Consider the following 16,124-nt stretch of genomic DNA (forward strand, 5'->3'; position numbering starts at 1 on the left):
TCATGTACTCATCTGGCCTCCGTGGCACGCGAGCTTCGCGGCACTGGTCAGTGTAGGGTCTTCTATTGTGTGTTTTCCCCGCTTTTGGCTCTTTGGGTGCGTTGCTTGCCCTCGCCAAATGGGGACTACGGAAATGGGAGGAAATCAGCTCTAGGACTCTCCGGTTAATCCTGTTTCTGGTCTCTCCTCCAGGGACTCTGGGCAGCTGTACTTATTTTGTGGGCCGCTCCGCAGTCGCAGCGGGCAGGTCAATTTACGCCTGCCCTTGCCCCTCTGTGCACTCCCTCGCAGGCCGTATGGGTGCCAGTGTGTGTGAGGCCTTGCCGGCAGGTGCAAGCATTCGCCAGCCCGCGTGGGTCACACACACGCTCGCCAACCCTCGCCGGTCACTCGGCGCAAGTGTGCGCGCCTGTTCTGGGTGTTTTGGGGGTGTCTATATTTGCTTTTCAGCTTTTGGCTCTTTGGGGGTGTGGCCTCTTCCCGCGCAATGGAGACTTCGGCAAGGAGAAGGAGTCGGGACTCCCCGGTTCCTCCTCCCGTTCTTTCCCCAATGCCTCCATTTCTAGTCTCCCCTCAGGGGCCTCTGGGCAGTTGTGTGACCCCTTCGGCCAGGGATCCAACCCCTGTGCGGACTGCGTTTCAATCGCAGGCAGTCTGGTTCATGCGCGCCCCGCTTCTGCCTCTTTGGGGTCGCGCCTTTCCAGCCCACAATGGAGACTACCGAACGGGGAGGGAGTCGGGACTCCCCGGTTCTTCCTCCCGTTCTTTCCCCAATGCCTGCGTCTCCAGTGTCTCCTCAAGGCTCTCCCATCCAGTCTGCACTCAGCCCCGCAGCTCACATGCGTACAAGCTGTGTGCTGAGCGCACAAAAGGCAGGTTAATTGATTCCCTTATGCCTGAGCGAGATGGTAGCTGCAGAGTGGGAAGTGCGTTATCACCCGGGCTCCACCGGCCGCCCTGTCAGTTCTCTTCACAAAGTTTTCCTCACCAGTCTTTTCCCAGGCACCAGCCCACCCTGCTGCCGCCTGTACCCAGCGATCAAGGAGGGTGGCTGCCGCTGCAACTTTTGCGTTTGCCCTTTAAATGTCTTTTTGCATCCCCAGCCACCTGTCTCTGGCAGAGAGCACCCCTAAGCTTTCAGGGTTGCGTTTTGTCTGTATTTTCTCGGCTTTAGCTGCTGTAGTTTAGGGGTTCCTGTTTATGATTCAGATCCCGTTCTTCTCGGGGGGACCCTAACTGGCCGTTTCAATGTCCCTCTGGTGCCAGTGCCCGTGGGCACCCAGCCCACCCTCTCGGGCCTCCACCGCACTTCTCACCCGTTGGGATGTGTGAGAGTAGAATCCACTGTCCGCGGCACCAAGGCTCCTCTCCCACTATTGCTCCACTGCTTTCCAGGTGATTACTCCATTATTTAGTTGCAATTCCAGTTTGGTTTTGGGAGGAGGTCAGCGTGACTCCCTTTCACTCCTCCGCCATCTTTCCAATCTCCAGTATACTTAACTCTTAACTGAATTAAAACTCAGTGTATAAATATAGAGTGTCCTTCACTTTGAAGTACTGTTTCCTCTGCTCAATTCCAAGCCTTTTTTCTGAAGGAGGAGATGGGGAAGACCAGTGAATTGAGACTGTTAACTCCCCTTTGCCTACCCCTGAATTGTTTAACCGTAGATGATGGATACCAATCCAGCCCTTATTGATTTTAATAAGGGGTCAGAAAGAATGCATGTATTTTTAACATTTCTGTATGAGAACTGCTGCATTTTTAAATTTGACTTTCCTTGGGAAAAAACATGTATTTCATTACACCTTCTCTTTTCTTTGTTTCACTACATTTATAGTTAGCTTAAGTGTTGACAATGACAATACTTCCTTCTCCCAGGTCATAAGGGGCTGAATATCTTTTTTTATCTCTCATTATATTTAGGAAGTGAATAGTTTGCTAATTTAACTCTCCTCAGCATATTTATTTTACTTTTAAATATTTTAATATTTAATTCCTTTTCCTTCTGAAACTAGATGGCTCTTACAATTGTGAGTTCCTTGGAATTAAGAAAAACTTATATCATTTTAAAGATCTTTGTCGCCCAGACTGGGTGGCTCAGTTGTTTGGTACATTGTCCCATACACCAAAAGGTTGCAGGTTTGATCTTCAGTCAGGACACACCTGGGTTTCAGGTTCAATCCCTAGTCTGGGTGCATACCAAAAGCAACGAATCAATGTTTCTCTGATGTTTCTCTCTCTCTCTTCCGCCTTTCTTTTCTTTCTAAAATCAATAAGCATGTCCTCTGGTGAGGATTAAAAATAATATATACTCATTGTTTTCAGGTAAAGAGGTGACTTCTTCCTATGAGTACGATATATGGGTGGGCCAAAAAGTCCATTTAGTTTTTTTCTGTAAAATAAAAGACACCTTTTTCATTTTCACCAATAACTTTATTGATTTGGATATACTGAGTATGTCAGTGATCTCCCGCCACTGGATTCTAGTAGGTGGAGGCCAGAGGTGCTGCTAAACATCTTTCAATGCATAAGACAGACCCACAGCAAGGAATTACGTGGCCAAAATGTCAATAGTACTTAGAAACTTCACAAACCACTTTTGACATATTTAATTAGTCCTAACACCTTCTCCATTCACTGCACAAATCATTTTTTTTTTTGCATTTCAGTTATGGTTTTGCCTTTCTTGAAATAATAAAGCATAATCCAAAAATACTGCATATTTTCTCCCATATTCAATATTAAAATGGCTGCAGGGAAATTTACCAATTTTGGTAAGTATTTTTAAATGCACGCTGATATGACAGCTGTCACAATGCAATCTAAAAAAATTGTTTCAAATGAAGTTAAAGATAACTAAACACTATGAGAGCCATCATATGGATAAAACTAAACAAACTTTTTGGCCAACCCAATATATACTTAGCCATCTACATAGTTTGTTACAGGCTGGCAGTAAATGATTCACATAGATATGGGAAAATGGGACATCAGACACGTTCAGGGTTCTGAGATGCATTTATCACATTGAAAATAGTATTTTAGATGTTTTCACATCAAGTTGGCCCTCAAGGGAATGTATCCCTAGTTGAGACTGTAATCAGTTTCTTTGGACTTTAGAACTAGGTTAGTATCACCTGAAGTGGAGGGGGCTAACTTTTCACCAAATGATGTGGCCAAAAGCTTCCTCTTCATGGAAAGTAATTTCTTTTATCCTTCACCTTTCTGATTCAGGCATATATAAGATTTGGCACACATTTTCATATTAGTAAATTATTCCTGGGAGCTCGCCTCCAAATGTTTTAGGTAGCCTGGTTGGGATTCTGTTTATGTAAGTCTGAGGTAATTTTTGTGCTCCTTAATCTAGTTTTCAGAAGTACCTATTGTATACAATTAGAAACATTTTCCAATCTGTTGTCATGGTACATTATACAATTAAGGCTCTGATTTACGATTTGTCATGGGCCAGTCTTATTTTAAGATACAATTGTATATTAGGGTTTTCCAGGGAAACAGAAACAATAGGATATAGTATATAAATATATGTAAGAAGAGAAATACAAGAATTGGTTCACAGGGCTATGGAAACCTAAAGTCCCAATACCTGTCAACTGCAAGATGGAGAACCAGAAAAGCTGGTATAAGTCCCCCTCTAATTCTGAAAGCCCACGAATCAGGAGTACCAATGTCTGAGGATAGGAGAAAATGGGTATCTGAGTTAAAGCAGACAGATGGAATTTGTCTTCTTTCACATTTTTTGTTTTATTTGGGCTGTCAACAGATTGGCTAATGCCCACCTGCAGTGAGGAGAGTTATCTGCTTTACTCAGTTTACCAATTCAAGTGCTAATCTCTTCTGGAAACAACCTTACAAACACACCTAGCTATCTGGACTCCCTTTGTCAATTGGACAACTATGTGCATCGTCTTAAACCACCTTAATTTCCAAATAAAAACAATGACAAGGTTCTAATTCCACCTAATATGATACAGCCATCCAAAATACAAGTGCAAACAGTAATCCCTTCCCCAGATGAAAATGTAAAGTCCTTGAATGATATTTACTCTTTTGGTATTCTGTAGCTTGAATACTATGATGTAAAATTAACAATACTTAACTCCTGATGTAAAGTCAATACAACTTAGGTTACATGATAAGGGAATAAGAGAGGAAAGAAAACAAAGTTGTTTGCTTAATACGTGTATATGTACATACAACCATTCATAATGAGGAAGAAATACTCATGATAATTACTATTTTTTCTGTAATTAGTCACGTTGTTGTAAGCTGGTTTTCATAGCTCGTTTTTTTCTCCTACCTATTGTTTTGTATTCCCTTTGCCTTCAGCAAGCACCTCAAGGATGATTCATTCTTGAAGGGTCTAGGCAATTAGTAATTCTACCTGGATTATATTGTTGTATTTTTCCATTGATCTTAATCACAGGTCATGGTGATACTAAGAGATGGGCATCCTAAAGGATCTGCTGTATTGCAGACATACTCCTCCTTACCTTCATTGTGGAGTAGTATTCCAATTTTACTTTGGTATTCAAGATCAATCACCTAGTCAACTCTGTAACTTTCTTGCTTGCTCATTGATTCAGAGGCAAGAGGAGCCCAAAATGGACAGGTGGCCATCTGTTATGTGTCTTGGAGGAAGCATTCTTTCCTCTGTAACTAAGACCTCTAGGCTAGTGGAGCATAAATTCATGGACCTGTGAACCCGAGCTATAAGAAAGAAGCAACCATATGCTGGAGACTGATACATGTCCACTGATTTGAGATTATGCACAGCCATATTGGGAAATCACTTACCTTTTTATTTTTTTCATTGGACCTTTTTTTTTTTTTTTTTTTAGAAATTTACCTTTTAATAGGACCTAATGCTCGAGAGCAATGTCATGCACAGCATAAGGGTAGAGAGGTTCTTTAAAAAATCTGTGTTTGACTTGATTATCATTCCAATCTAGTTTGATCTATTATTTACCCTAGAATTGTCTACCCAGGGAATGACCATTTATATTATAGATTCAAGGAGATCTGTCTGCACAAGAAGAGAATGAAGGACAATAAATTTTTAAAAAGAAGTCTGGGGGGAACAGTGGACAAAATAGGTCTTTCCAAATGCCTATTGCATTGTATTTCTTTGAATTTAAATGGAGAGTTTTATTTTATTCTCTTTATATGGAGGCCATCCTTAGATGTCAGCAGCCATAACTGTAGTTCAGGAGTTATTAACAATTTCCAGAGTAAACCACATGTTTTTCCACTCACGTTGTCTCATCTCAGTACTTTATATCTGGTACCATGTTATTTGTACCTAGCTACCAATGAGAATTTCACCTCAGTTTTCTAGACTTGTTCTTATACTTGACATCATTTTCTTTATCTTCTTGTCCAAAATATAGTGTCACCTATTGTATCAGTTGCTAGGGGAATTTCTTATCTTTTTACTTTTTTAAAGGAATGTTTTTGTTAATTTGTAAGCTTGTTTCACAGGTTTGTAAATTGTCAATATTTAAGACAAGTTTCCTTCTAACAACTCACTTCCTTGGCTGGTTTTTTAAATCTTGTAGCCACCAAATCCAGCAGTGTGAGGGACCATGAACTTTCCCATTTATTCTTTGGCTAATAATTAGGTTTCTGGCCTCTGTCTGCCCACAGTTCAAGTGCTCTTGAAAAACAAACGATAGATGTGACATATACTTTGTTGAAGTGATATATGCAGGGCAGTCAGCTATACATATCATCCATTAATTATAGGGGTAAATTATTATGGAGTTTTGGTTTATTTGTTTCTTTCTACAATATTAGCGTGTGCTATGAAATATCTTTAATAATCATTCTGAAGTAGCTATTAGTATTCTGGTGATCATTTCTTCCTCATTTTCTCTCACATACACATACACACACACCCATACATAGATATAACAATGATAGTATTAGATAAGCCTTTGTATACACTCTTCCCTGAGGAATGTAATATATTTTTCTCTTCTTTGCTTAGCTCTACTTCACATCAGACTTTTTCTCTACCCCAGGTAATCATGGCAATATGCTTATAATTTCATATTCCTCATTATGCTCATATATCTCATAGATAATTATACAGGTTTACATATTTGTACTAAATGATATATGTATAGTTTATACATACATCATTTTCTGCATTGTGTAAGACAGATTTTTTCATGTCTATTAAACATACCCAAGCTCTACACACACACACACACACACACACACACACACACACACTATTTAAACATATCTGTGGAAATCCTGTCATGTCAACTAGTGTGCTTCCCATTAGCTTCTTAAATTCCTTTACAATAAATCTGGTAATAATATATTCCATATACTCATTGATATCATTTATATTATTTCTATTGGTTTTTATCACTATAAATATACTGTAACCCAGAACCTGTACTTAACCCTCAAATCTTTAAATTATTATATTTTGGATGGATAGCTTCCCAGGGAGGAATTTTGGGTCAAAGATTCAGTTAATGTTATCCATTTGGTTTCTAAAAAGTCTATTAAAAAATCACAATCCTCTGGCACTATGTGAGTATCCCCTCATATCCAGGCCATCTGCTGTTATTATCAATTATTTAAATTTTTATCAATCTGATGTATATTATCTACTATGTTATTGTTAATTTCAGTTTGACCATCTTTTTGTTTATTTATTGGCTATTGATTTTGTTTTTATGGGAATTGTTTTCTTATTGTTGACTGGAACTAGATTCAGCTGCATTAAATAAAACATTGAGAGTATAGTACATCAACCCATATAGAAGTCTGATTCTCTTTGTTATAAGTGAGAGACAGCAGTAGGCAGTGCAGGTATTATGGCTTTCTGCTGTGACCTGGGTTCCGGGTCCAGTGTGCATTCTGCCATGCTACTATCTTCTACTCGGGGCACTACCACCTGCTGGAATTTTAGTCAATGATTACCAGACACCTAGAAGCAGAAAGAAGAGGAGTTAAGTGCTCCCTTCCTTTAAAATATATCATCCTTAGATGCACATATTAGTTTTTTTTTTTTTTTTTGCCTATGTTACACTGGCTAGAAGGTAGATACTGCTGCACATAGTTATGTATAGTTTGTTAAATGTAGTATTTTACATTTTGGGGAGAATGGCTGACTTAACAACAGGTCTCTGATACTAACAAAGAAGGCAAGGGTATGTTAGGAGGACACAGTCATTCATTGCCACCCCTTCCTATATTACTATTGAATTGTCTTTTCTGTTAAATTTTATGTACTTCCTGCTGCCTACATGGCAAATATTAGTCCTGGTGTATCATTTGTCTATTCACTTTGTTTGTGAAATGTTTTACTGTATAAAAGTTGTAATTTTTATATAGCCAAAGACATCCTTTTCCTCTAAGCATTCTGCGTTTTTAAGGAATTCTTCCCAAATCATTGGATGCACATGATTTTATAAAGTACTTTTAAGACTATTATTGCTTTATTCTGTATATTTAAATATTTAACCAATCCATACATACTTTTGTAAATAATGTGGTTAAGGGCCTAATTGCCTTTTATCTTAATGGATATTTAGACATGTTGCCATTATTGATTAAAATAAAATTTATCAATCTTTTCTCACTAAATTAAAATATCAACCTCCTATTTATTCTATTTTCATATATATTGATATCAATTCTTGGACTTCTTATTATCTATTTCCTATTCTTTTGCCAACACCATTTATTGATTTGCAGTAATAATTTTTAGGTGGTAGCAAACTCTACTGCACAGGCCAAACCCAGCCCATGTTTTATTAGAACACGGTCATGCCTATTCATCTGTGTATCATCTATGGCTGCTTTTGTGCAATATTAGAAGAGTTGAGTAGTTATAACAGATTGTATTGCCACAAAAACCAAAATATGACTACCTGTCCTGCTAAAGAAGAGTTTTCTGGCTCTTACATGACTAATTGGGTGGCCCTTCATCAAATTTATAGGTATTAAAAAATGAAACATCTACTGAAATTTAAATATCATGTGGGTTAATTGTTTAGAACAATAAATAAGATGACATATAAAAAACAATACTAATTAAAGAGTTAACAACTTATCAACACCAATTTTGACATAAAAAAAGACTGTCAATTTAGTACAGTAAAGAATTATGTATTTGTACTTGTTTTTTGGTGTTAATAAAGTTGTTATTTTAGGGATAAACATCCCTAATGGGAATCATACTGCATTACCTTTTAAATAATGTTGCTATCTTTGTTACAGGAAACTTCAAACATACATTTTACAAAATAGAAAGAACAGTATAATAAACCCCTAAATACACATTACCCACCTTCATTAATTTTCACCAAAATGACTATTCTTTTATCATTCATTTGCTTAATCACTTTCTACTACCACACATTACTTAAAAAAACCCTCAACATCATATTTGATCTGTAAATGTTTGAGCATGCATTTCTAAAGATTAAGGACTTTTTGTTTTAATAATTTTCATTACTATTATCATTCCTAAAAATAACATTACTTTTCTTATATATGAAATATCAGATCAGTTTTCAAATTTTCATATTTGCTTTATAAAGTTCTTCTCATGATTATGATTTTGTAAACAAGATCTTATATTCAGTGTTTTTTTAAATCATTATTGAGATTCATTATTTCATTAGGGTTTACAAAGTGGTGATATACTAGGTTTATCATTCTTTATCTATTAGCAGAAATTCTAGAAGGCAAAATTTACTCTCATCAGGTATCTTATACACTTCATTATGGGGGAGCAAAAGTAGGTTTACAGTTGTAATACAAATAAAGAATGCAAAAATAAATAATAATACAAGAATAAACTGTTTTACATAGTCAGAACTGTAAACCTACTTTTGCCACTCTAACAGTTCTTATGGAGGAAAAGCAGGATAAGTGTTTGAATCTTTTGATTTATTTACATTTTTCAAAATATTTCAGTTTCCTGGAAACCTCAAAACCTAACCAGTATGTTTTTTTAATTGGTTGAATTGACTGCTTGTTGAGTAGCACTATTCTTGTTACTCCATATTTGGCTAGTATAAGCTCTTTTAGTTGCTTTGGAAGTCCTTTTGATTATAACTCAGTAGTCTTCCTTGCTTATTTACTAAATTATATGATCCAGATTCATCTTGTATATTTTTAGATCCTGACCTGGAATCCCACTGGGTTTCTGAGGGCTATAACTTGAAATAACTTTTCATTCTTCACATGGTTTATATATGTATTGATAGGAAAATACTCTATATATTGAATTTGCCATGTAAGAATATTTCTCATATTTTACTTTAAGTATTTCCCAAAATGTGGAAAAGAAGTGTTTTATCATTATTAAAGATTTGCTTACTGGTGTTTTTATAGCATTAACCATGGTATTGAATTTCTTTTTATATGTGCAAAATGACACTATATGACATCCGCCTTTATTTTATACTTGCTTGGATTTTTTTAATTAAAGTTAAAAATATTTTATTTCATTTTAATTCTAGTGATGCCTATGCAGTATAGCTTAACCTCAGTAAACCAGAAAAAAATTATTTTTTAAAAGTATTATTTTTTAGTTGTTTGATTATAATTGTCCCACTTTTCCTCCACCCCCTCACTCCCACAGTAAATCCCTACCCTGTTGACCACGCCCATAAGTCCTTTATACATGTCCTTTGACTGGCCCCTTCCCTTCTTTCCCCTGTTATCACACATTCTGGAAGGCCTGCACGTGTTTATCTGAGAATGTTGAATGTGTATGGGCTGCAATCAACAAAGATTGGTGACTGACAGTGAGAGAACTAGAAGTTCGCCTGAGGATTCCAAAATCTACTGTGTCCAAGACTTTGACACAGGCTCTTGGCATGAAACGTGTTGTCACAAAATTCGTTCCACAGCTTCTGCTACCTGAGCAGAGGAACACCATGATGCATGAACTAATGATTTGATTCAAACCTCTACGAATGAACCAGATTTCCTCAAGAAGTTCATAACTGGAGATGAATCGTGGGTCTATGGCTGTGATCCAGAAACGAACGCCCAGTTATTCCAGTGGAAGTTGCCTGGTTCTCCATGCCCAAAGAAGGTGCGGCAAGGTCGCAGCAAGATCAAGACCATGCTAACTGTGTTTTATTGATTGGGAAGGTGTTGTTCTTCACAGCCATGCCCCTCCAGGCCAAAAAATTAGTAAGGAGTACTACCTCAATGTCTTTTGTCAATTGAGAAGTGCAATATGAATAAAATGGCCACATCTATGGACAACTGGTGACTGTCAGCTTCATTGACAATATTCCTGCTAATGCACGACGTCTGGTGCAGAGGTTTTTGGCAAAACATCAAATCACCCAAGTGACTCAGCCCCCCTACAGCCTAGATTTGCAGTCTACAACTTCTGACTTTCCCCAAAACTAAAATCATCTTCAAAAGGGAAGTGATTTCAGATCATCAATGAGATTCAGAAAGATAAGATGGCGCAGCTGATGGTGAGTCCAACAAAGGAATTTGCAGAGTGTTTTGAAGAGTGAAAGAGATGCTGGGAGAGCTATGTGAGGTCTCAAGGTGCCTACTTTGAAGGAGACTGGGGCGTCATTGTCCTATGTACAATGTTTCTTGTACTTTGTATCTTCTTCAATTATGTGTCTCTATTTTTCATTTTACATGGCTGGATACTTTTTGGATTGACCATCTTGTATAAAAATGTAAAATTTACCCCAATCTAAAGATGTAAAGGAACATATAATGTATTCTAACCTAATAAGCAACTTTATCACTACCTATAAGCATACCTGAAGAAAGAAACAACAACCAAAAAACAAAAAGTGAGACAAAACAAACCAACCATAATATTAAAAGCCAGTGTCTAAGTTCAGATTTCTCCCTCTGAGAAAGAGCAACTGAAATATTACGTATAAATTATTATCTATTCTGATCTTAAATATAATGAGAGAATATGTAATTGTTTTTTAAGGAATAATATGCTGTGTAATTGATAACTTTTAAAAGCTGTCTATCAGGATTGTTTTGACAAGACATTTTTAAAGCAATGATATAAATATATTAGATTAGCAATTTCTGTGCTCCAGTTTGTAACTACCTGGAAGTCAATACAGTACATTACTGCTGACATTATTGTGAAATACTTCTAGATCCTGACCAACAGCCTTAGTTCAGAAACATTTTGAAAGGACCTCATATTAGTGTAATTTCATTAATGGCATATTCCTGAATCATGGGTTATGAAAATTATCTCAGAACCAAGTCTGATACATTTATATTAAATGTATTAGTATACATTTTCTGAAACTTTTTTGAAATAGCTAGTATCATTATATTCTGTCAAATATGTACCCAGTAGAAAGTTTCCTATTAATGCAAATGTGCTTAGAGTAACAACATAAGACACTGTTTTATGAAGGTAACAGCAGTTCACTTTGATATAACTATCAAGAAAGAAGTATAACATGAAATGCATTTTATTTTACATTTACATTTATATAATGATGTATAATTTAATAGCTCTTAATTATTTAAATCACTCAAAAATAACAATTTAGAAATATATACTGAAATTTTGATTATGAGTTTCTGTCAGAAAGGAAGACCAGATACACTGAAGAAATATTTTAGTGTAAATAAGAAACAGTTCTAAATCCCTTTCTCTCTCTCTCTCTCTCTCTCTCTCTCTCACACACACACACACACACACACACACACACACACACACACACCCCTCACAGGAAACTAATGGGTATTAACTGAATCAAAACATGAAGTGAAAATAGGAACATAGAGAGAGATAAGCAATTTATAAACTTGTTATTTGCTTTTGGAGAGATTTTAAGGTTTCATTTTTTGACTGAGTGTATACAATACAGGAAAAAGGAGACAAAACAAGGACATATATACAATTGGGTGACTCATTGGAGTTGTCTATTTAAAGCCAAAGTCCTGGAGAGTGACAGTAAATGGGTGTATAGATAGATAGTCTCCTGAGAATTCAAAAACCTCAAACTGATACATGGATTATATATGTGACCTGAATTTTATCATACTTTTGGTTCCAAACAACCTTAAGGTGTAAATTGTTTTTAAATTAGTTCCTGATTTTTAGTCCTTACAGACAGCTGGCAGAAGCAATCATAGTTTCTCTCTAAAGAAACTCTCCTTTAATACAAGATTAAAATATTTTTTACAGATCAGATTTCATTAACATAAATTTACAACATAAGAAAATATGAAGAGAAAAAGAACTATAATGAGACAATAAGACCGAGAAGATTAATGGAAATCAAAGTTAGTCTCTCAGTGTTTCCAGGTTTAGAAAAATATCAGAAATGGAAAACCAGTATATGTGTATGTGTGTTTGTATATCTGTGTGTGTGTGTGTGTGTGTGTGATTCAAAATAAATCTTAGGAATAGGAGGTTATGAAAAGTTGCCAAACAAATTAGGAAATGAATCAAATGAAACTTCAGAAAATGAAAAATAATGTTGAAATTAATAATCCAATTAACATCAGATTAGACACAATAAAAATAGTTAAGGGAGCACTGAGGAAACTACACAAAAGACAATGGAACCAAATATAGGGAATATGCAGGGCATATCTAGAGAAATGAAGGGAAGGTTGAAAGAATATTTGTCCAAGCAGCCTTGTTATCTATAAGCCAGGGATATCCCCATTTTTTGTATATCATCTAATGTCTTTCAAGAAGGTATTAAAAATTTCTCTAAGGATTGTAATTTTATCTAAGAAAATATTTTGTATTTTGTGTTAGTTTTATTCTTAGATACCTTTTTCTAAAATTCCTAGTTTTATTCCTAGATACCTTCTTCTAATACCTTTTTCTAAAATCTGTAGGTTAAATGCCATTCCAGACAAAAGTATAGTCTTTGCCATGAAACTTGACATTTATAAAATTAATATAAAACAGAAAAAGGATCAAGAAGAGCCAAGACATATTTAAAAAATGAAGTTAAGATCTTGGCCAAATTAAATAATAATTGCCATATAATTTTATTAAGACAACCCAGCATTAGCACTGAGATAGTCAAGAAAGAGCCCAGTGAAAGAAAATAGAGACCTACAAACAAATCCACATAATTGCAAGAACTATATAAGATAGAGATATATTTGCAGATCAGTGAGAGAAAGAATGGATTATTTATAATCCTTTAGGAACAGCTAAATATCCCTTTGAAACTACTTGAAATTTGTGACTATAGTAATTTCAACTCAGTTCCAGTTTGAGTAAAGATTTGTGCACAAAAACAAATCTTAAAATTTTTGAAAAATAATAGGGAAATTTGTATGATATATGGAAAATATTTAAGCAATACATTAACAATAAAGAGAAAATGTGCAAGTCATATAGAATAATATTGAGAAATATGAGTCCAGGAAATTAAGATTTTTTCAGTGTAAACATTTCATAAAGTTGTCTTCAGTAATGCAAACTTGCAGGTATATGTAAAACATATAACTGACAAAGGGTTAGTTTAATGGATTTGTGAAAAATCTCCTATACACAAACTGAAATCTCCAGAATTACCCTGTGAAATGTTTCCAGGAGGGGAAATAAGAATAGTTAATAAACCTATCAAAATATATTCAATAACACTGGTATTCAGGGAAATACAAATTAAACACAAATGATAATCGATTATGTTGGTAAACCCCAAAATATCCACAAATCAAGTTTTTAGAGTATATAAAACAAAACTTGTAATTTTGCCTGCTGGTAAGAGGTAAATTGGTATAATCTCTTTGCGAAACAATTCATCATTACCCTGTAAATTTGAAATGTTCATACCTTATAACCTGATAATCTCATCTATAAGATATAATTGCTGAGAAGCTGTCCTGAATGTTGATGAGGAGACACATAGTCATGGTTACATTTCTTGTATTAGCAAAAAGTCAAAAATCATCCAAACATTCACTGACAGAACAATGAATATGTAAATTGAAGTATATTTATACAGAGGAATACTATGTAGCAGCGAAAATAAAGTATAACTAAATGCATAAATATGTATAACTAGTGATATCATAGAAATGGAAAACATAAGGCTCAAGGACATGGTTATTGCTCTATGGATGGGATATTGAATATGGAGGAATATAGGCTTGCGAGTCATTATTACCATTCTTATTAGATAATATGCACATAGGTGCTTTTTTCTCTTTCTTTTGGGGAGCCCACATATTTGCATTTACCTCTCCTTAAGGATTTACATTAAATCATCAGCTGGGGGCAGCATCAACACATTCATTTGTTTACCTGCAGAGCCAAGAACATAATACTTGGAACATAATTATCATACAAAAAATGGTTTCTGAAGTAATAGTGTTTGTTTTTCCTAAACTACTCCTTGTTAGCAGTTTCAGATTAAATTTCTCACCTTGCCATAGAGAATTGTTGATGCTTCACTGTAATAGAGATTTAATTGGACATCTGTTATTTTCTAACATGCAGAGGTCAGTGGTATTTTAATTTTTGTTGGTCAAATATGCTAAACCTCATCATGGTTTTCCAGAACATTTTACTTCATCATCCTCCTATATTCTTCAAACTTTTCAAAAGTTAGACAATTAATGGAGTTATGTGAAATATTGGAGGGGAAAGATGTGTAGAGGCAGAAAGATTTCCAGGATCCTCATAGTCATGAGTAGTATATCCATGAAGTAAAGGAAATTGTATATTAAAGAAATGTAAAAAATTGGAAAGAAAGAAAAATACATGAGTTAGAAAGTATCCCCCAAATCTAGTATCTCCCCCAAATAAATGGCTGCTCATGACCATTTTGAGCTGGTTTGGTTTTAAAAAAAAATCAGAGGTATTCTTCTAAGACCAGATCTTTGACATTTAAAATTTTTCTTCTAGTGTCCTTCCTCTGTATTGAATTATCACAACATTCTATTCTGATACAATCATGTGGAGTGTTTAATTTACTTATTCTTTGGTTTTAAATTCAGTTTATTATGTGGGAAACAGAATTCCAGCTCTGCCTCTCTGGTCTTTATTAACATCCTCCCTTAACAAAAGCACCTCTCCTCTTATCACATTTGGTCTTAATTTGCAAGTGAATACTGTTCTTCCAGAAATGAGAGAGTTTATAATTCTTCCATGGTCCTCTTTTGTATTCTAACTTCTCCTCTTCAAATTATATTTTTTAATGGAATATTTCATCTGATAAAATTCCTTTTCCAAGTTTTATGTTCTCCCTCACTCTTGGAAACTTTGTTGTCAAACCAACTTATTTCCTCAATCATACCATCTTTTACTTTGTGTTTATTGCTCTGAAGACACACAATCTCAATATATCAGTAATTATTTTCTAACACTTTTCTGATACTGCATTTTGAATTTACAGATTATTGTTTTAAGGTTTCCATGTTTATAAATAAAGAAGGATGAAAATGATGATGGTAATAATCAGAAGTTCTGGTCATTGTCGCTGTCCTCTCCCCTCCACATTCACTTCCCACTATACGCCATCTAGTTATCTTAAGCTAAACATATTTGAGCCACAGGAATGTCTCGGAATAGGCTTAGATGGGTCAATGCATGTTGAGGACAGGTTTGCTTGGCACATTTGGGACATAACATTTTTGTATTTAAGAGAATTACAGTGCTCACTTTGGCAGCATGTACACTATAACTGGAACGATACAGAGAAGATTAGCAGGGCCCCTGTGCAAGAATGACTCGCAAAATTGTGAAACATTCAATATTTAAAGAGAGAGATACTATTAAGGCTGTATTTTTCTTTTTCTGATTAGATGTGAACCTCAAAACATGTAGCTTTAAACTCACTGGCATCTGCACGGTGAGGGGAACAAACTTTAGAGGGAAACTAGCACTGCGCACATGAGGACAGTCAGGAATCCACGTCTGTGATGGCACCTCTGGTCTCTGCTGAAGCCCGTCCTCACCACAGCTTCCTCTTGTGTCACCTAATAATTTTCCTATTCTTTTAAGCCGGTTTAAGTTGGACATTCCATTACTTGCAGTCACATTCATGCTAAGGGTTACATTAGCTTCCATTAAGTGTCCCTTCTCTGTCAAATCCTGAGGTTGACATTTTACATATTTTATAGCTAATAGGCCTTG

General features: G+C 35.6%; 1 non-coding gene across 1 annotated transcript; it reads left to right on the forward strand.

Moving 5' to 3' along the window:
• Nucleotides 1-15,642: 15,642 nt before the first annotated feature.
• Nucleotides 15,643-15,749, forward strand: LOC129064351 (U6 spliceosomal RNA). Its single transcript, XR_008528444.1, has one exon. It is a non-coding gene; the product is annotated as a U6 spliceosomal RNA (small nuclear RNA).
• The last annotated feature ends 375 nt before the right edge of the window (nucleotides 15,750-16,124 follow it).

The sequence above is a fragment of the Pteronotus mesoamericanus genome, unplaced genomic scaffold, assembly GCF_021234165.1.
Source record: "Pteronotus mesoamericanus isolate MK-2021 breed Mesoamerican mustached bat unplaced genomic scaffold, CSHL_Meso_final contig_100, whole genome shotgun sequence".
NCBI classification, from domain to species: Eukaryota; Metazoa; Chordata; class Mammalia; order Chiroptera; family Mormoopidae; genus Pteronotus; species Pteronotus mesoamericanus.